The sequence below is a fragment of the Erpetoichthys calabaricus genome, chromosome 1 (assembly GCF_900747795.2).
Source record: "Erpetoichthys calabaricus chromosome 1, fErpCal1.3, whole genome shotgun sequence".
NCBI classification, from domain to species: domain Eukaryota; kingdom Metazoa; phylum Chordata; class Cladistia; order Polypteriformes; family Polypteridae; genus Erpetoichthys; species Erpetoichthys calabaricus.
In genome coordinates this window covers 159,736,084-159,757,764 of record NC_041394.2, presented here as the reverse complement: position 1 = coordinate 159,757,764, position 21,681 = coordinate 159,736,084, and the positions used below count along the sequence as shown (strand labels likewise).

At 42.4% G+C, this 21,681-nt stretch overlaps 2 protein-coding genes across 7 annotated transcripts in view; one reads left to right on the top strand and one right to left on the bottom strand.

The window, feature by feature from the left end:
- abcf1 (ATP-binding cassette, sub-family F (GCN20), member 1) overlaps positions 1-21,681 on the bottom strand; it is a 546,353-nt gene that overhangs the window by 364,656 nt on the left and 160,016 nt on the right. The window lies entirely within an intron of this gene.
- prr5b (proline rich 5b (renal)) overlaps positions 18,084-21,681 on the top strand; it is a 137,067-nt gene continuing 133,469 nt past the window's right edge. Inside the window, exon 1 of one of the 5 annotated variants that reach the window (XM_051920562.1) lies at positions 18,084-18,521. The gene's annotated coding sequence lies outside the window, so the exon portion shown is untranslated. Of the gene's footprint in view, positions 18,522-18,551; positions 18,755-21,681 lie in introns of those variants that run through there. The other 4 variants (XM_051920559.1, XM_028791352.2, XM_051920567.1 and 1 more) reach the window with 4 other exon arrangements.

Below are 21,681 nucleotides of genomic sequence, written 5' to 3'. Positions count from 1 at the left end.
AAAAATACACCCCTTAACTTCGGCTCCAATTTGACGTCCCAACAACGACAAGAGCTCGAAAGAGCCATCTTGTCTGTCCCGGAGGTGGTCAGCGAGGCACCTGGCCGGACCTCGTTGATTAAGCATGAAATTGTGACTGCCCCGGTGGTTGTCCGGGAACGGCCCTACCGCCTCCCTGAGGCGAAACGTGCTGAAGTGGAGCTAGAGGTTCAACGGATGTTGGACATGGACATCATCGAGGAGAGCCATAGCCCTTGGTCTAGTCCTATCGCCCTCGTATCCAAGCCGGACGGATCATGGAGGTTTTGCAACGACTTCAGACGTCTCAATCAGGTCTCGAAGTTCAATGCCTATCCCATGCCCCGGGTGGATGAGCTCCTAGAGAGACTGGGGACGGCCCGCTATCTGACTACGCTTGACATGACGAAGGGGTATTGGCAAATTCCCTTAATGGATTCCGCGAAAGAAAAGATGGCATTCAGTACCCCTAGCGGGCACTGGCTTTATAAGGTACTCCCATTTGGGCTGCACGGGGCACCAGCGACATTTCAACGTCTGGTTGATTGAGTGCTACGGCCCCAGCAATCCTATTGTGCCGCCTACCTGGATGATGTGGTCATCTATTCCGGCACCTGGGAGGAACATATAGCGCAGGTTTATACGGTCCTCCTGACGCTAGCGAAGGACGGACTTCGTATCAGTCCTCGAAAGTGTTACTTTGGGATCAGGCCCGGTCTTAGGTATTATGGGGCCCTAGGCGAAAGGGGGGTCCAGGGGCCCCCTGGAAGCTCTGTGAAATGCGTGAAAATTAGACCAAGGAGTCGATCCGGGGCCCCCCCGGACGCCGGGGCCCTAGGCGGTTGCCTACTTCGCCTATGCCTAAGGCCGGGCCTGATTGGGACAAATAATGCTGTAGTATATTTAAGTATATATGACAATTGCTCACTCGGACAATTTGTTTTGGGGGCCCCCAAGAAGGCGGGGGCCCTAAGCTATAGCTTGTGTAGCTTATACGTAAATCCTGCACTGTTTGGGATGAACGAAACCCGCTATTTAGGCTACCTAGTGGGAGGAGGATTAGTAAAACCACAGTGCACTAAAATTAAAGCCATCTTGGAATGGCCCCGTCCGATGGTCAAAAAACAGGTGCAAGCCTTCCTAGGCTTGGCCGGGTACTACCGTCGGTTTGTGCCCCGCTTTTCTGAGAGAGCAGCACGTTTGACGAATCTTATAAAGAAGCGGGCCCCTTTTACGGTGGTGTGGACCAAGGAAGCGGATCGAGCTTTTTGTGACTTGAAACGGGCCCTTACCTCGGCACCCATTTTGCACACTCCTAACTTTTCTTTACCATTTCTCCTCCAGACCGATGCTTCGGACACAGGTTTAGGTGCCGTGCTGAGCCAAAGCATCGATGGTGTCGAGCACCCTGTGCTGTATCTGAGCCGGAAACTGCTGGACCGGGAGACCAGGTATGCAGCGGTGGAGCGGGAAGCCATGGCTATTAAATGGGCGGTGACCCACCTGCGGTACTACCTGCTGGGACGGGAATTCACGTTGGTAACAGACCATGCCGCTCTCCAGTGGATGGCCCTGCATCATGACTCGAATCCTCGTGTCACCAGGTGGTTTTTGGACCTGCAGCTGTTTAAGTTCACTGTCGTTTATCGTCGGGGCTCCCTACAGGACAACGCTGATGCTCTCTCCCGCATTCACGACCTCTCGGTTCAGTTCGCCCGACCTAGTGGGTCTGGGCTAACGGGGGGGTCCTGTCACGCACGAGCAATTAGAGAGCAGCTGAGTGACCCGGTTTGTGGCGTAAAACGTCCCGGGGAGGACAGGTGGCAGTGTACTAACCTTTCTTTCTTTACTTCCTCAGAAAGACCGAAGCGGCGCAGCCGTAAAGAGCGCCCGGACATGTTGAGAAAACGCACACTTCCGGGTGCAGTTGTAAACAATGACGAGCCGTGATGACGTCAGACCCAGAATCCAACGCACCACTTCCCAGCATCCTTCACTCGTTATTTCCTGTCCACCATTATAAAATGTCCGTCCTTCCCTACCAGTTTTGTCGAATTTTGAGTTACAGTGAACTGATTTGACCTATTATTTTTATTTTGATCTACAGTATACGGGGCTTAAAAACCCCAACCCTTAATCGGTTGTTGTCTCTTATTTCACACTACTTTGCCTCAAAATAAATGAATCATGGGTTGACCCAGGCCATGAAGACATGATGTTTGCCTGTCTTTCACCTTGGCTTCATAGAAGACTTTTATTTAATGGAATGTAACTGCTTATGTTTAATAAAAGCAGCTTCATTCTCACTAGATGCCCTCATTACAATATGAGTACAGCAAAGTGTTCTGATTATGTTATTGATTCAAAGTAAGGAAAGCATGGGTTCCTCCCTGCCTGGAGAGTGCTTTGAGTAGTGAGAAAAAGTGCTATATAAATGTAAAGAATTATTATTATTATTATTAGATAAACTGAACACAGCTGCATATTGCCACTTTATGATGGCAAAAACATGCTATATATTATGCATATACATCCACACCATATGAAAACTGGATGTGGCACCTTGATGGTTGGTTTATGACTTCCAACATAGTGGGCATGAGGGAATGAAGCTTGGCTGAGATATTCCAGACCTGTTGGGCAGTTCTCTAAGAAGTACAATACAATATAATACAATTTATTTTTGTATAGCCCAAAATCACACAAGAGGTGCCGCAACGGGCTTTAACAGGCCCTGCCTCTTGACAGCCCCCCAGCCTTGACTCTTTAAGAAGACAAGGAAAAACTCCCAAAGAAACCCTTGTAGAGAAAAAATGGAAGAAACCTTGGGAAAGGCAGTTCAAAAACAGACCCCTTTCCAGGTAGGTTGGGCGTGCAGTGGGTGTCAAAAAGAAGGGGGTCAATACAATTCAATACACAGAACACAACAAATCCTCAATACAGTATAAAAATACAAATTTTACAAGTAATGACCAGAATTTAACAATAGATGATATCACATAATCTGATTTGGATTTGTTTAGAGAACTGGAGACCTCATCCATCAAGCTTCCTCCCCCATTTGACCATTCCACAGCTGAAACATTGCTTGGCCAGCCAATCTGATGAAAGGACCCCTCTACCCCACGATTCCTGCGATCCTCCATCAGGGATGACTTTACCTTAGGCAGGAAAAACAACTTGGCAGGTGGGCCGTGGCATCAAGTGCCACATTTGAGTACCGAGAAGAGAAACAGAATAGGTGAGAGTTAGTAATAAATTATAACTATCATGTTACTTATGTTTTAGTGCTAATGACTAACAACAGAGATGCAGTCTGTACAGTTAATCAGCAGCTCTAGTCAGGATATGCTAAAATGAAGTAGTGAGTCTTCAGCCGGGACAACAGGTGACAACAGGTAGCCTATATAACCTGATGAAATATCAAAAAAGATTCTTCAGTGCAAATATGTAGCATTGACCATCTTAAATAGGATTTGAAATAGTGTCTGTACATCATACGTATCACTTTTGAGGTGTAATATGTTTGTTATGCATATTCTAATACCAGCTCAATGATATGATTTATTATACATGTGAGTTACCATTTAGCTGGTTTGCCTACTTACTAACTTAATCAAAGATGTCGTCATTTCCCAGTTTCTCTGAAATATTGTGTATGTTATTCCATCAAGTTTTCTTTTATAAACCCTGACATTTGACATGGAAAGCTGAATAAGCACATTTTGAAACTCTTCTGGTATGTACAGTATGCAAGTTTTACAAACTGGACTGCAGGAGAGAATCTATGAGATCTTGCTGAGGAATTTCAGTGGGCACTGTAAGTGAGGGTGACACACAACACTTTCTGAAATGTTGTCATTATGCCTTTCCTGTGTCGAGACAAACAAGGAAGCTTAATATTTATATGTACTTGCTTACCTAATGCTTTTATCGAAAGTGACTTACAAAGAAGGTCAACACAATAAGAGTAAACATCAATCTGGAAGACACTTTCGGAACAGTGGCTACAAGACAAGGTTACAGAATTGATCACCACAGATGAACAGCTTTGAGCAAAATACAACCTAGTCCTAATTCCTAGGCTATAAATCATAACAGCTAATATCAGTTGGATAGGAACTTACAATCCACCACGTAGGAGCTGGAAAAGAGTTTGGATTGAGATTTAATGCACACAGAGGTGGCATTAGCAGATGCTCTTCATTAGCAGACCTGCGTAATCAAGAAAGAGCATAGGATCTCACAAATGTCTCCATATAATTCAGGGGCTGACCCATTGACTACTCTGTAGGCAAGCATCAAAGATTTGAACTTAATATATGCCACCACAGGAAGCCAATGTAGTGATCTGAAAAGAATAGTGAAATATGCCAGCCTTAGCTGATTTTGAATCATCTGCATTGGCTTGGTGACACTTGCTGGTACTCCTGCCAGCTAAGAGTTACAGTAATCCAGACATGACAAGACCAAAGTGTGGACTAGGAACCAGGAGTTGTGAGTGAATATGCAAAACCAAGAGACAATAGCAGCATGGAGCCTGAAGGACAGCTGGTCATCAATCACCACCCCAAGGCTGTTTATAGACTTGACTGGTGTTAGCAATAATGAGTCAGGCTGAAAAGAGATGGGGAGCTGAATAGGCAGATGAGATGGGATAACAAGAATGTCCGCCTTTACCAGGTTGAGATTTAGATGGTTTTCCTTCATCTGGGTTGCAGTATCAGTGAGACATGCAGAGATTTTGTCAATACCATATAGTCCTCTGGATGGAATGACAGGTACAGCTTCATATAATCAGCATAGCACTGATATAAGAAACCACGGGACTGGATGATGGGGCCTAGTTTGAAGGTATATAGAGAGAAGAGGAGAAAGCCCAGCAATGATCCTTGGAGTACCCCTGTGCTTGCCTGGTACATCCTTGACATCTCCAAGACATGTAAGATCTAACCAAGAGGCAAGACTCAAACCACCTTAGGGCAGTCCCTATGATGCCAAGGACAGACAGGATGGCAAGGAGGATCTGGTGGTTGATTGTGTTGAAGGTCAAAGGAGATATCTAGCAGGATGAGGACAGATGACATTTTGGTAGCTCTAGCCTGCTGCAACATGTTGATGATGTACAGCTGTCTCAGTGCAGTGGCCCTTCTTGAAGCCTGACTGATAAGGATAAAGCAGTCTGTTGTGTAGAAGAAAGAAAGAGACTTGGCTAGAGACAGCATGAAGGAGAGAAAAAAATAAAGGACTTTGTCTGGTTGTGCAGGAATAGTTGGTATTCACAGCAGAGAGGGGATTAAAACACTTAGAAAACAGATTTCAGATTCAAACTTTAATATGCAGATATACATAGATGCACATGTATGTGTGGCATTGCTTCATTTCACGCTCACTATTCCTGAGGAATTCTCTAATCATTTAAACTGTAACATAATACTTTAGACAGACACTAAGGAGAAGCACACTTTCTCATTTTCTTTTGTGCTATCCACAATACTTCTAAGTCCGTCCTCCTAACGACCCAAATCCCCCTCTCAGACACAGCAGTTCCATTTAAAATAAACAACTTTACTTTGATATGCAGGTAAATTTTTGTTCAGCAAACAGAAATAAAGGCAAGATAAGGAAAACAGTGACAGGCCTATTACTGATGATTAACTGAATGACTTTCTTTACAGATAAATATCTCTAAAAAAGGATGTTTGTGAGTTTTGGATGCTCTCTTCCCATCACTTCTTTACAACAATAAAAAGGGCAGCCTACAGAGGCTGTTGAGCACTATCAATGTTTGTCATTGACAATAGGCAGACATTTGAATTGAGTATAGATAAAATCAGCTAGAAGTAGAATTGGTTATTCTTCCTAGAAAACAAAATTGTTTTAAAATACACAAAGCTATAATGAAATTTTATTCAATGTGTTGTTACAACTGTTTTTCAATGTTGACTTGTGAATCTTGTTAATAACAACAAAAACTGCCACAACCAATTTATTAGCCAGTAGCAGTTCACCCTCACTCAGTTGTATTACATGTTAGGAAGAAGGTCTGCTTTATCCTGTAAAACACAGGTGATTCTCTCCATTTAAATTTTCAGATATTCTCATCAGGCTGAAGGTTTTGATTCTTAAAAAGGAAGATAAATATATATATGAACTCTTTTACTGCCAGTTCTATTAGCATTTTAAACTTTAGATCTTAACAGATTAAAAGATTAAACATGGAAAAAATATAAATCATTTGAAATCTTGGAATCCCAGATGTGTAATGCACATTTTCTTTCTTTCTTTCTTCTTCTTTCTTTCTTTCTTTCTTTCTTTCTTTCTTTCTTTCTTTCTTCTTTCTTTCTTCTTTCTTTCTTTCTGTATGTATGTATGTATGTATGAATGAATGTATGTATGTATGGAATGAGATATTTCATTTTTTCCTGCTTCCAATAATGTTGCCAATTGCATTAATATAGCACACCTTTGTGTCTATTAAAACTGTTTATTAAAGCAGAACATTAATGAAAGGGAGTGAGAAAAGGTTAAATGTATGATGTAGGTCCCATATTAGGGTGATTTTAAATAAATTATTTTGGAAATAAGTTCTTGCTATATTTATTTGTGAACATCTAAGTAATTCATTCCTTTTGTAATTTTTCCCTTATTTTCTCTGAGTTTGTCCAAAGTTTCACAAGAGGTACGTTAGTTTGAAGAGAGATAGAGCAAGTAAAAAATCACCTTTACTGTACAGTATCTCATTAGGCTATATTGCTCAATATTTAATTCTGCTATTGTATTATGGCTTTAATTTGGATAGTGTGTCATTAAGTAATCCCAGAACTCAACTGAATAATATTTCAACAACTTAAATGCAGACCAGCTCAATATCTAACAGCAAACAGGAGTATACAGGTAGAGGTCACTTATTCAATGAAGTAGCCACCTGCTTTTTGGGAGGTTTACAAATCTTTGTTGCAGGCATTCACTGAAATAAGGCATGTTAGATTAAAATTTAAAAAAATATACATGCATAATATGTACATGATAAAATTGTTTGAATTAAATAAAAAATGTTTTAAATATGCTTAATATGCTTAATCAATCTATGCTAAAATAACAAAATATTTTATGTAAAATAAAACTCAGACCCCTTGCCTCAAAAGCGTGCATATTATAATCTTTTTAGTTAGCCAATAAAAGGTGTCATTTTGCTTGACTTTTCTCTACATTCATAATGGCTAACACGGTTCAATACCCTAGTACTTCATTCTTTTGTATAAAGGAGTCAGAGAAAAGTTTGCTTTTCTGATGTAGGGTGGGCAACACATTAGCCAATGTATTAACAAAAAAACTGTCCTAAATTGTCTTTCCACAATTACACAAAACGCATATTTGTAAAAAATGACTTTACTAAAAGTCTTAAATTTTGTTTCCAACTGTGCAAAGGTGGGGCAATCCCATGGACCAAAAGGGGGTGGGGACTTTATGCAAATATAGGATAGTCATGTACATAAAACATATTTATTTTAAGTTAAATCAACTTAATTTCACTGTTTGTTCCATTTATTTGTGTTAATATGATATCTAACAGAATTCTTCTTCAACAAAACAAGAAGAAGCTAATATCAACAAACATGATTATTTAAAGTTACATTAAATTAAGTTAGATAAATAAAATTAACAGCCTGGTTTGTTCATTTTTTCATTGATTAAGGTTATAGATGCCACACATGTTTCTGTTTACAGTCAAGTCTGGAGATGCCAGATAAAACATTTCAGGCAATTTTGTGGACCATTTACTAAATCACATCCTAATTTTGGGATCATGGTGGTCTACTCTGTATAACAGGGGAAATGGCAGCATGGACACAATTAACTCAGCAATTTTTCAGCCATCTTTAGTCTGTGCCCTCAACCCATCCCACATTTAGCTTCATTATTAGTCTCTCATGAGGTATCTATTTCAGAAGTTCAAGTTAGTAGATTTTTGAATTTTGCTGTTTATTTTTTTATACATTAATTTCTGTTTTTCCAAAGAAAAGTGAAAACTTTTTTGAATGTACATCACAGAAACTAATTTCTTAGCTAAACACCAGTGTTAAGATTCCAGCCATACCTCTTGCAAACAGAAAGTACTTTCTTTTATTATTTCACAAAATAAAGCCAGATTTGTTAAAGGCAGATAGGTACTATCAAATCTTCAACGTATACTGTATTTAACATTAAAAAGTATATAAAGATTCTTTCTGGCAAAAGACCTTCAAGTCTTGCTATCCAGAATGGAAGCCAGCATCTCAGCACTACAGAAAGAATACTCTCCATCTACAGTATTTGAGTAAAGCATGGTCTAAATCATCTGAAAACTGTGCATCACATATGCCTCTTGACTTGGACTGTCTAAAATTTATCTAAATGCTGCTTATGAAAGATGTTGTCTGGCATTTTAACTGGATTAGAAGTTTTGGGAATGTCACTTGTCAAGCTTTGTTTGCCTGTTATTACAATAAAAGTTATACAAACTTTGAGTATGGTATTCTTATATACAACAGTAGCTGTGAAGTTTTCTTCTTTAAACTATTTCTGTTCCTATTTGTACATGAATTGAATGTTAAATGGTTAGCACAAATATAATATGGGAGGTAAGCATTACATCCGCGTCAAACCTTAGCATGCTCTCTGGGACAAAGTTAACAATTTTCTTATATAATATTTTACTTTAGGTGCTTTTATTGTTTATATAGTGATGATATATTGTGCAGATGTATTGTGAATGTGTAGATAAAATGAGAAAGCAAGCAATTGAGATTTAATAAATCAAAAAAGAAATTGAAAAGTGCAAGCAAATTTGGCCAAGGCCATGCTTTTTAACGTAGCATGTCGAATAAAGCAGCAGGACTGGGTGGTGGTTGGTGCTGCTGCTTTACAGCTCTAAGGTCATTTTTAGACCACCTGACAGGTGATATAGATTTTTTATTATAAATTTTTTTAGAGTGTTTATGTCCACTGTGTACTGTTAGATCATTTGGTTTGTGATTACATTGCAAAAATCATTTGTCCAAATTATACCAAAGAAATAAAGGCAAGACTCTTCGCACAATTTGTGTTTAAGATTTACAGGTTATACTGATGTAGCTAACTTAACTACATTTTCTGGTTTTGACCTATTACAAATGTTTGCCTAAATGAATGACCCCTACTTGTTTTACAGTTACCATTTTTGTTTATTGCTAAATCTCAGGTACTTTTGAATAAAAAGTGTTCTATTTGTGAAAGACATTCTTGTTCAATACATTGGATGTGCTTTTTAGTTTAGTTACTGTTGGTGAGATTGCATGTTTTCACCTATGTGGATTTTCTTTGTGAACTCTAATTCTGAAAGTATGTAATAGCCCTGTAACTGAATCACACACACACTTTAAAAAAGCACGAGGGCTCATATTTGATTTTTATCTAATTTAAGAAGTTTCTGTGGCCAGGTGATGAATATTACTATTACTGTTATTATTGTGGTATGTAAGACATACTGGTCCTAGGTGAGGGATGAGACAAAGTGCGGTTCAACACAACCTCCTATGATGAACAAAAAATTTGGACAGCGTTCTCCCTTGCCCGGACGCGTTTCACCGGGGCCCCCCTCTGGAGCCAGGCCTGGAGGTGGGGCTCGATGGCGAGCGCCTGGTGGCTGGGCCTGCACCCATGGGGCTCGGCCGGGCACAACCCGAAGAGGCAACGAGGGTCCCCCTTCCCATGGGCTCACCACCTATGGGAGGGGCCAAGGAGGTCGGGTGCAGTGTGAGTTGGGTGGGGGCCGAAGGCAGGTCCTTGGCAGTCCGATCCTCGGCTACAGAAGCTGGCTCTTGGGATGTGGAATGTCACCTCTCTGAAGGGGAAGGAGCCTGAGCTAGTGCGTGAGGTTGAGAGGTTCCGGCTAGATATAGTCGGGCTCACCTCGACGCACAGCTTGGACTCTGGAACCAATCTCCTTGATAGGGGCTGGACTCTGTACCACTCTGGAGTTGCCCCCGGTGAGAGGCGCCGAGCGGGTGTGGGCATACTTATTGCCCCCCGACTTGGAGCCTGCACATTGGGGTTTACCCCGGTGGACGAGAGGGTAGCCTCCCTCTGCCTTCGGGTAGGGGGACGGGTCCTAACTGTTGTTTGTGCATATGCGCCGAACAGCAGTTTGGAGTACCCACCCTTTTTGGAGTCCCTGGAGGGGGTGCTAGAGGGCATACCTTCTGGGGACTCCCTCGTACTGCTGGGAGACTTCAATGCTCATGTGGGCAATGACAGTGAGACCTGGAAGGGCGAGATTGGGAGGAATGGCCCCCCCGATCTGAACCCGAGCGGTGTTTTGTTATTGGACTTCTGTGCTCGTCACGGATTGTCCATAACAAACACCATGTTCAAGCATAGGGGTGTTCATATGTGCACTTGGCACCAGGACACCCTCGGCCTCAGTTCGATGATCGACTTTGTGGTCATGTCGTCGGACTTGCGGCCACATGTCTTGGACGCTCGGGTGAAGAGAGGGGCGGAGCTGTCAACTGATCACCACCTGGTGGTGAGTTGGCTTCGATGGTGGGGGAGGATGCCGGTCAGGCGTGGTAGGCCCAAACGTGTTGTGAGGGTCTGCTGGGAACGTCTGGCAGAGTCCCCTGTCAGAAATAGCTTCAACTCCCACCTCCAGCAGAACTTCGACCACATCCCGAGGGAGGTGGGGGACATTGAGTCCGAATGGGCCATGTTTTGTGCCTCTATTGTCGAGGCGGCGGACCGGAGCTGTGGCCGTAAGGTGGTCGGTGCCTGTCGTGGAGGCAATCCTCGAACCCGTTGGTGGACACCGGCGGTGAGGGATGCTGTCAAGCTGAAGAAGGAGTCCTACCGGTCCCTTTTGTCCTGTGGGACTCTGGAGGCAGCTAATAGGTACCGGCAGGCCAAGCGGAATGCGGCTTTGGTGGTTGCTGAGGCAAAAACCTGGGCATGGGAGGAGTTTGGGGAGGCCATGGAGAACGACTTTCGGACGGCTTCGAGGAGATTCTGGTCCACCGTCCGGCGTCTCAGGAGGGGGAAGCAGTACAGTGTCAACACTGTATATGGCGGGGATGGTGTGCTGCTGACCTCGACTCGGGATGTTGTGGGTCGGTGGGGGGAGTACTTGGAAGACCTCCTCAATCCCACTAACATGCCTTCCAATGAGGAAGCAGAGCCTGGGGACTCGGAGGTGGGCTCCCCCATCTCTGGGACTGAGGTCACCGAGGTGGTCAGAAAACTCCTCGGTGGCAGGGCCCCGGGGGTGGAGGAGATACTCCCGGAGTTCCTCAAGGCTCTGGATGTTGTAGGACTGTCTTGGTTGACACGTCTCTGCAACATCGCATGGACATCAGGGACAGTACCTCTGGATTGGCAGACCGGGGTGGTGGTCCCCCTCTTTAAGAAGGGGGACAGGAGGGTGTGTTCCAACTACAGAGGGATCACACTCCTCAGCCTCCCTGGAAAAGTCTATTCGGGGGTCCTGGAGAGGAGGGTCCATCAGATAGTCGAGCCTCGGATTCAGGAGGAACAGTGTGGTTTTCGTCCTGGTCGCGGAACAGTGGACCAGCTCTACACCCTTAGCAGAGTCCTGGAGGGTGCATGGGAATTTGCCCAACCAGTCTACATGTGTTTTGTGGACTTGGAAAAGGCGTTTGACCGTGTCCCTCGGGGAATCCTGTGGGGGGTGCTCCGGGAGTATGGGGTACCGGACCCCCTGATAAGGGCTGTTCGGTCCCTGTACAACTGGTGTCAGAGCTTGGTCCGCATTGCCGGCAGTAAGTCGAACCTGTTTCCAGTGAGAGTTGGACTCCGCCAGGGCTGCCCATTGTCACCGATTCTGTTCATAACATTTATGGACAGAATTTCTAGGCGCAGCCAGAGTGTTGATGTGGTCCGGTTTGGTGGACTCATGATTGGGTCACTGCTTTTTGCAGATGATGTTGTCCTGTTTGCTTCATCAGGCCGTGATCTTCAGCTCTCTCTGGATTGGTTTGCAGCTGAGTGTGAAGCGGCTGGGATGAGAATCAGCACCTCCAAATCCGAGACCATGGTCCTCAGCCGGAAAAGGGTGGAGTGCCCTCTCAGGGTTGGTAGCGAGATCCTGCCCCAAGTGGAGGAGTTCAAGTATCTCGGGGTCTTGTTCACGAGTGAGGGAAGAATGGAGCGTGAGATCGACAGGCGGATCGGTGCGGCGTCCACAGTGATGTGGCTCTGCATCGGTCTGTCGTGGTGAAAAAGGACCTGAGCAGTAAGGCAAAGCTCTCAATTTACCGGTCGATCTATGTTCCTACCCTCACCTATGGTCATGAGCTATGGGTAGTGACCGAAAGAACGAGATTGCGAATACAAGCGGCTGAAATGAGTTTCCTCCGCAGGGTGTCTGGGCTCTCCCTTAAAGATAGGGTGAGAAGCTCAGTCATCCGGGAGGGGCTCAGAATAGAGCCGCTGCTCCTCCACATCGAGAGGAGTCAGATGAGGTGGCTCGGGCATCTGATCAGGATGCCTCCCTGGTGAGGTGTTCCAGGCACGTCCAACCGGGAGGAGGCCCCGGGGAAGACCCAGGACATGCTGGAGGGACTATGTCTCCTGGCTGGCCTCAGAATGCCTCGGGATTCTCCCGGAAGAGCTAGAAGAAGTGGCCGGGGAGAGGGAAGTCTGGGCATCTCTGCTCAAGCTGCTGCCCCCGCGACCCGACCTCGGATAAGCGGAAGAGAATGGATGGATGGATGGATTGTGGATCTCCAGTCCTCGATTAAAAGTGGTACATGCACCTCTCATGAAACATAGCACCTCAGGTCACTCCACCGAGTTTGCTGCAATGCCTTTCACTACCATCAAATGTTGCAGTGGTTCTTTTCCCGAGAGACATGCCACATGCTCGCACGACTGTTCTATTCTTGTCAGCCATGTTATGTGGCTACATCACTGGCCCCTGTTCAAAGAACTTTCAGTTGTGCTTGCAGTAAATTACTGGCTTTTGTGAGGAAAATGATCATTCAGCCTGAGCAATGTGCTCCACTGTCAGCAAAGCAATGCTGCACCACCACTTGCCATGAGAAGTACCCAAAGCCTGAATTTCAGTTCATGGGTCACATTACATGAAGCACAGCATAAGTTCTCGATTGAGATCAAGATCAAGGTTCAGAGCCAAGTGTTTTGTGAGTTGTTGTGTGACAGGCACACAGACAACCCTTAGCATTTTTTATATATAGATTGAGGAGATGCATTTATCCAAGATGAAACTGTGGTAGAGATCGACATCTTAATTAAAGAAAGAAACTTATCCTCTAGCAAGATAAGTCTGATAAACCATTTTAGTCAGTAATTAGGCAGGAGAAAAGCTTGCCCATCTACATAATTTATTACACCTGCAGCACCATGCTGAGGGGGGAGCATATCTCACAGCAGTCTGTTACAGCATGATGAGAATGGTCATCGAAATAAAGGATAGAGATTCATTTTATTAACTATTGAATTTACATACAACGTCAATGTATACATTTTCCTCTAACTGGTTAAAAGACATGAGATGCTTTAGTATAGAGAACCACCAGTCTAAATAAAAGTCTTTCTCCATTATATCCTTGTTCTTCAATATCTCTTTGTTTAGATATTACCCTTGAAATTTCCATTTATGTGGCAACTGTCCAGTTTTACTGCTTACAGGATAACTGCTGATCTCATAATCATACATTTGGTGTATTACATCAATTTACTCCTGATACATTCTTGTCACTGTTGACCTTTATCTGGTTTTATGATATGCCTGAACAGGTTTCTGACATTTATTAACCCTTTTATACTTAGTGTATCAAAACACTTTATCCTAAATGACTATGTGAATCCTAAGTCTAATTTTTCTTCCACAAATCACAATTTCCACCATCCATAATACCCATTAAAATCATTTACCCATATATTTTTTACACCTAAAGTACAAACCAGTTAAGTAACATGGAGATTCAAGTGTGGGGAATGACCCAGGAATTTTGTGGTTTGAAGTCTAGTGCCTTTAGTCATTACTAATGCCCTCTGTACTCCTGGCAAAAAGCCATATACAGATATCATGTCTGTAGTGGAACTGTTCCAATACTGTGATAATTCTAGCATCTGCAGGAAAAATCACTTGCTCAATTTAGAATAAGCATTTATATTGGGAAGAAGGACTTCTTTCCCACTTTACTACTCAAAGTTTTACTCTGGCTGTTGGCCTTCCTCTCTTTCTCATGCGTGGGGGTGGATCTGAAATCAGCATTGTTAAGTTTGACTTGATTGTATGGAACGTTATATACTTTTAATAAATTCAATAAAAGGAAAAAAAAAAAAAAAATCACTCGCCACCAAAGCCTAAGGTCACCAAGTAAGCTGGATGTGGGAATTTTACTAGCAGCCTTCTGGTGTAAAATCTAGCATCCTTTCTGCTAGCTCTCACATTCTGCACAAAGTAATTTATGAATTCCGTGTCCATAGATCAATTGCTTCCATATGTCTGTTACTGAAACACAAGCTTTTCCAGTGAAGTCCTGAGGATCACACACAGTAAGCCAGCATTGGGCACTGAAACAACAGTTTTGTGATGTACAATCCAGCTTTACAGCCACTAAACCACAAGACCTAATGAATCATATAAATAGATATAGGTTATTTATATTAGAATGGGTGGATCAAAACCCCAAAGGAGTGACTAAATGTGTAAGAGAGATTTTAAATGGAAGACTGATTCAAATGGGAAATAAATATTTAATTTAGGAAATCTGAGGTACCTACAAAAGCTTTAAAAACAGAGTTGTGATCCTGGAAATGTGCAACAGACTCCTCAATGTAGATAGCAGCAGTAATAAATAAAGAATAAATTAAAATGGTGCAAGCAGCTTTGAACCGTTAACATATAGCCTGAGTAAAAAATAATTAATATAGTTCACATTTTTACAAGCCACACAGAAAAAAATGTATATTGTAAACAGTATGCATTATTCTAATAAATGTCTTCCATATGTGATATTTTCTTTAAATCTGTATGGAATCTGATGTCAAAGATATATGTACTCTAATGTCAAATTTCTTTGGAATATATATTGTCATGTGTGCATTATGATTTAAATCTGCAAATTTAAAGAACTCACCCAGAGTTATTAATTTATTATGTGAAATTTGTGTCCATGAAGGTATTTATAAGATTGGTGGGAATGGGACATGAGCACTGAAGTATTCATTATTTGCTAAATATTGCATTTTAGAGCACCTTCAACTGCATGACTTAAAGCACAGTTATTTTATTTCACATGCTTGAGTCAGGTCTGATTTGGTTGTGGTTACTATGGTGTATAAAGCTACTGTCATTTGAACTGGTTTTGGAATTTTAAATAACTGGAAATTACCACTAAAGCAGGTGTGTACAGTATATTACATGTAGAAGGTTATCAGAAAGTGTCATGTGGCCTTAAAATCTGTCACCTGAATGCATACAATATGATAGAATTGTAAGAATTTTATGCCTTCTGCGGAATGTCAACTAGCTACAGAGAAGTAAAACCAGTTGACAGGAAGTACGCTTCAACAGATATTAAGCTTTTCTATGGGAGTAAGTGCTGACGTCAGGTCAGGTTAATTTGGGGAACATGCACCGGTACAGCTCGTTCCTGCACCCACCTCACAACGAAACAGCTTGGGATCCCGGTTGGCAACTCTTAAGGAAGAGTCGCAGTCCAGTCCCACGAACTGGAAATTACCATCTATCTGCTGCACCTAGGTGTTATGTGGGCATCTGTGGTAGAAATGAGGATCCTGTGAGCTGGATCGCCCTCAGGGAATCGTGCCACATGGCCATAATGCTGTAACTGATGTTCCCTCACAATGCAGGTAATGTGCCTCATTCGGGACTCCATGAGCAACCGCTCAATTGACACAAAGTCAAACCAGTGGGACCCAAGGATTCTCGAAAGACACATAGTACCGAAGGAGTCCAGTCTTCGTCTTAGGTCACTGGATAACTGAATGCTGAGGGTGTCACTTAAATCACTCTCCCACTTCTGCCTTTTATCGACATGTCCAGTAGTGTGCCCAGTGATGGGCTCTTATTCCCTTCAAGGTCAGTTCCTGCCTTACATTCACCACCTGGCTAGCAGTTACAATACATGATAGATTCAGGATAATCTGTATTTTATATTATTTAAATATTTGCCAGTGGTACACTCTTTGTAGACGATACCAAGCTAGGTCTATTGGCAGATAATCTATAATCTGTTGAATCATTACAGAGAGACTTGGACAGCATACAGGTTTGGGCAGATTTGTGGCAGATGACATTTAATGTAAGTAAATGTAAAGTATTACATGTAGGAAGCAAAAATGTGAGGTTTAAATACACAATGGGATGTCTGAAAATTGAAAGTACACCTTATGAGAAGGATTTAGGAGTTGTAGTGGGCTTATTAATAATAATTCTTTATATTGACTTGCCTCTATAAACTTCCAGACAGTGTTCGAATCCATTAAGAATGCAAACAGAATGTTAGGTTATATAGCATGGTGGGTAGAGTACAAGTCCAGGGAGGTTATGCTCAAGCATTATAACGCACTGGTGAGGCCTCATCTGGAGTACTGTGTACAGTTAAGGTCTACAGGCTACAAAAAGAACTTCTGTATGCATCTGATTTTCCCCATGGGATTAATAAAGTTTATCCAACCTAATTTAATAGCAGCATTAGAAGACGTCTAGAGAAGTGTGACTAGGTGGATTCCAGGGCAACGGGGGATGAATTAGGAGAAACGGTAAACAGAGCTGAGCAAAAGGAGATTAAGAGGAGAGATGATTGAAGTGTTCAGAATTATGAAGGAAATTAGTATAGCGGACTGTTACTTTAAAATGAGTTAATCAAGAAAACAGGGACACATTTGGCAACTTGTTAAGGGCAATTTTCATACGAACATTAAGAAGTTTTTCTTTACACAGAGATCACAGACACATGGAATCAGGTACCAAGTAGTGTGGTAAACAGTAGGACTTTAGGGTCTTTCAAAATCAGACAATGTTATTTTAAAAGAATTAAGTGGATGAGACTGACGAGCTTTGTTGTCTTGAATGGCCTGTTCTTATCTAGATTGTTCTAATGGTTTTAAAAATAAAGGTGCCAAATGAGTCTTTGTAGTGATGCCACAGAGGAACCATTTTTGGTTTGCTAAACAACCATACATATGAAGGATCCAGAAAGAACTTTTGTTTATCTACATCCAAAAAAGGTTTCATAAATACCTATCTATATAGATGATAACAGATTTGTGAAATACTAATGGATTCCTGATTTTAAAAGGACTCGCTGCATACAATAGCACAGGTTAAGCTCAGGTTTACTTGATCCTGCTAGGCAGCCTACTAAAGATCAAATATTTCTGTATTGTCAACATATTAGGAACATTTTCAAAGGTCAAAGATACAATTTCATATACAGTACGAAAAGCCCTTCCTAAAATGAAAGGAACCGTAGCACCCAATAAAGTGCCACTACCTAAGCACTGTTTTTAACAGAGTATGTAAGCAGCCTCAAACCTGTGAGGAGTTTTGATAAGGAACACTGCCTGGGTAGAGTTTGCACGTTTTCTTCATGTCTGTGTGAGTTTTCTCCAAGTACTAAAATGCCCTCCCAAATCCTGAAAACTTGTAGGTTCGACCGAATGCTGATCCTGAGTTATGAGTGAATAAGCCTCATGATGGACTGCTGACATCTTCTCCCAGGTTCGTTCTTGCCTTACACGTCTCTGGATCCTGACTTGAAAAAAGAAAATTCTGAAAGTAAATGAATGGATTTTTGTAATTATCAAGGCTTTGTCCTAAAACTGCAAAGTCAATAAAACAGATTGTGTCTTCCTCTGTCTACAATCGTATCAAATGGCTAAAGTTTTGTTAAACTTGGTGTAATTAAAAGACAATGTGTTCGGTTTCGTCACCTCCAGAACAGAGAGATGCAAATCGGCGATAAGAAACAGGCGTCTAATAAGTGAAAAAGGAGTTCAACCAGTTCCGACCGAAAGAGAAAGGGGGAGCTGCGAAAAAGAAAGGACCTGTAATTCCATTGAGAATCACAGTCGCGCTTATTTGGTGTGATAAGGCGGATATACAGCGAGCTCCGACACAAGCGGCGTGCGGGAAGGTTGCACGGTGTCTACTTCTGCCCAGCACATTGCAGCAGACGCACGCACACACTCACGTATGCGCACTGCCTGTCACTTGTAAGACGTAAAGAGGAAAGGGAAATGAAAAATTGGAATAATCGGGCTACCCGTGTGTACTGGAAGTAATGCACTTTGCATAGTGAATCTCAAGATCCGGATGCTGGCTGACACTTCGCTTCGTTCGACTATTCACTTTTGCTTTTCAGATCTCTTCTTTCTTGTTTATGGTGCAGCGTGAGTCTGATCTCTATGACTGCCACTGACATCCACCCTTGTCTCCGCTTGCAGACGCTCTGAGAAAACAAGACGACACGGTGAGTCTCTCTGGATGTCTTTCTCGGTAAAAGCAAGAAACTCGCTCTCGTTGTCATTTAATTTCATAAGTGAGTCTGCTCGAGAGAGACCGTGGCAGATAACCGGGAGAGGTTGTCCAGCTAAAGCGATCCGGATGCAGACCCTTCCTCGGTAGGGTTGCTTTTCATCTGGTGGATGGCCAAGAAAGGGGGTCTGCTTTTCAGACGCAAAGATGCTGCGCTAAATAAACGAGGTGAGGATGAGAAGTAGACCTCTGTTGTCGAATGTGCTTTTCATTGTCTTTAAACTGGCGACACAGGATGCAGGCAGAGACGTTCGTGACTCATGAAGTCACACTCGAGTTTTTTTGTTGTGCCTAACAGAGGCGCGATCAGCATTATTTTTTTAGAAGAGGACAAATATGGCACCGTGCTTTGTGGACATGTGAGTGTGCAGACGCAACAACACACCTTTGCTTGTTTGAGGAAGGGCGGGTATCACGTGCTACTTTGATTTTCTGAGACTTGATCGGGGGTCCTTTACGATGAATGAAGGAAGTCTCCTTGAACCGAATTCTGGAAGCACTTTCTCATATTTGACACGAGGGACAATCGAATGTTTATCGGGGGCATCCTTGTGCCTCCTAAACAGTGCCAATGTCTGATTTGAGGGCATATGTAGTGCAGCGCCCCTGCTCCTTGGCCTCTGATGGACAGCAATAGACGTATTCCTGCAGTCTTCATTTCTAATTTTATTCGGGTTTACGAGACACGATGGTTATGTCGTAAAAAGTATAACTTTAGCCAGAGCCCATGCCCATCATGTCCAGTTACTTATCGTATTCATCACTGTCGTGTCGCTTCTTTGATAATTTTCAAGTAAATGAATGAAAATGTTGTTTTGCAACCCTACGAATATGCGGGAAAACTAATGCAATGAGTTTAAATACTCAGTGTTTAAACGAAGTCATAGCCAACAGGCGGCGACACGTATCTTACTGCGATTTCTTTGTTTCTCTTGCTTCTCTATATCGGCCTTAGTTAGTTGTCAGCTGAAAGTATTCACACTTCTGGCACAGATACGGTTTAAGACGTGCACAGTGCTTCACTGACAACGAGTAATCCTGCATTGCCGATTTTCGTTTAAATAATGTTTATTTATTGTTTTATGACATATCATATAAAATTATGGTTGTATACTGACGTGATGTAGTTCAAAGATTGCATTTTATACCATGAGTAGAATACCTGCCGTATGACGGCTTTGCCACATTTTCTACTTATTAACGATCACGCTTACATATCTGGGGGGTAATGCTGATGCTTCACAGCTCTGGAGAAAGTTCTCTTTGTGTTTGTGTGGATTTTTCTCCAGGTACCCCGGTTTTCCTCCCACATCTTAAAGACTTGTGTGTTAAGTTAATTAGTCACCCATAATTAGTTTAGTCTGGCATGAGTGATTGTGACAAGCAACTTGTCTAGAGTTGGCTCCTGCCTTGTATCTGATGCTGGCACAGTACTACAGAGGGAGGCACTGCTGCTTTACAGATCCAGCATCCTGGCCTGTAATCCTGTCCCTTAATGTTGTCTGTATGCAGTTTGCATGTTGACCCAGTGTCTGCACATGTTTTCCTCCCATATATCTAAAAAACAATAAAGTTAGGAAAGCTGGCAATATCCATATTGCCCATCTGTGTGCTTGAGTGGGCCATGCAATGAACTTGTGCCCAGTCCAGGACTGTTTTGTGCCTTGCACCCATGTGCTGTAGAGAGAAGCTCTAGCCCCCTGTGACCCTAAAATTAATTAATCAGTTCATTACTGTAATATGCCATTTGTATACCTAACCAATTAATTATTTGTCCTGCTTAATCCAGTTGAAGGTCACAAGAGGCCATACATGATCTTATAATGTGGGGTCTAAGCAAATGCCAGCCCTGGATGGGGAACCAGTCTATCACAGGGCACACCAAGAAACACCCAATATAAAGGACCAGTTTGGAATTACCAAGACACGTACATGTGTATCTTTAAGATGTAGAAGGAAAGCTCACACTGACACCAGAAAGCAAACATACTTTTTGACATTAATATCTTACCTTAATGTCATTCATTAACAATTGACGAGTCAGTGAACACTAACTTAAAGGGTTTTAAGGGCACTTTATGCTTTCTGTGTCAGGAAAAAATGAAATCATTTTGCCATCAGTCCAATGAACCACACTTTTCTGGAGCTGTTCACACTCTTCCCACTATTTGGGTCTGCATAGATTTGTAAACCACACAAACACACACAACCTATGTCCCCAGACTAAAACATACACCTGGGAAGCACCCACAGACTTGAAAAATAGCGTGGAATTACAACCATTAATGTTGCACATACATGTAAGTGTGTGCACTGATGTTCATGGGAGACCCTGAAGACATTAGATTGTAGTTTTATTAATTTCATTTGCTCTCAGAATTATGTGATCTTTTGCATTTGTTTCAATTATGACAGTAGATATACATTTTAAAAAATGGCTATAGTTAAATATTAACTCTTTAGTGTTTATAAAATACTTCTAGCTTCCTTGCAACCCTGCTCTGATTGGAATGATATCTCTCTATTATAATAAAGAAATCTTGGGTCGAGATGTGATCTTCTTGGAAGACACTTTGAAGTCCCACGAGACTACTTGCACGTCAGACCCTACTTACAAACAATTTCTCGGAGACACTTTAACATCCTGCGAGACAAGGAAGTGAGACAAAAGGACAGCTGCTGTACACGCTTTTAAATGATTGACGCGTAGCGTGACAAGTAGAACATGCAGCACGGCACAAGCAGCAGCTGGCTTAAAGGAGGAGGGGGAGTAACTCATTCACCAAGAATGAAGTGAAAATAACAATCTCTTTAAATTGTATATCCGGTTAACCAAACCTGGGGGTTGGCGAGCGAAGCCCCCTACTTTACTATATAATAAAACACAAAGGTCTGTGTGACCAGTCCCTCGGAGCAATCGGATTGATCAGTTTGGCCTACTGTGTGATTGGTCAGTTTAGCCTACTGTGTGATTGGTCAGTTTGACCTACTTTGTGATTGATCAGTTTGGCTTAGGTATTGTGACAAAAAAGGAAGTGTGAGTGTGACATGCATAAGGAGGACTGCTGAGAAAGTCGGCTTCAGAGACTTATAGT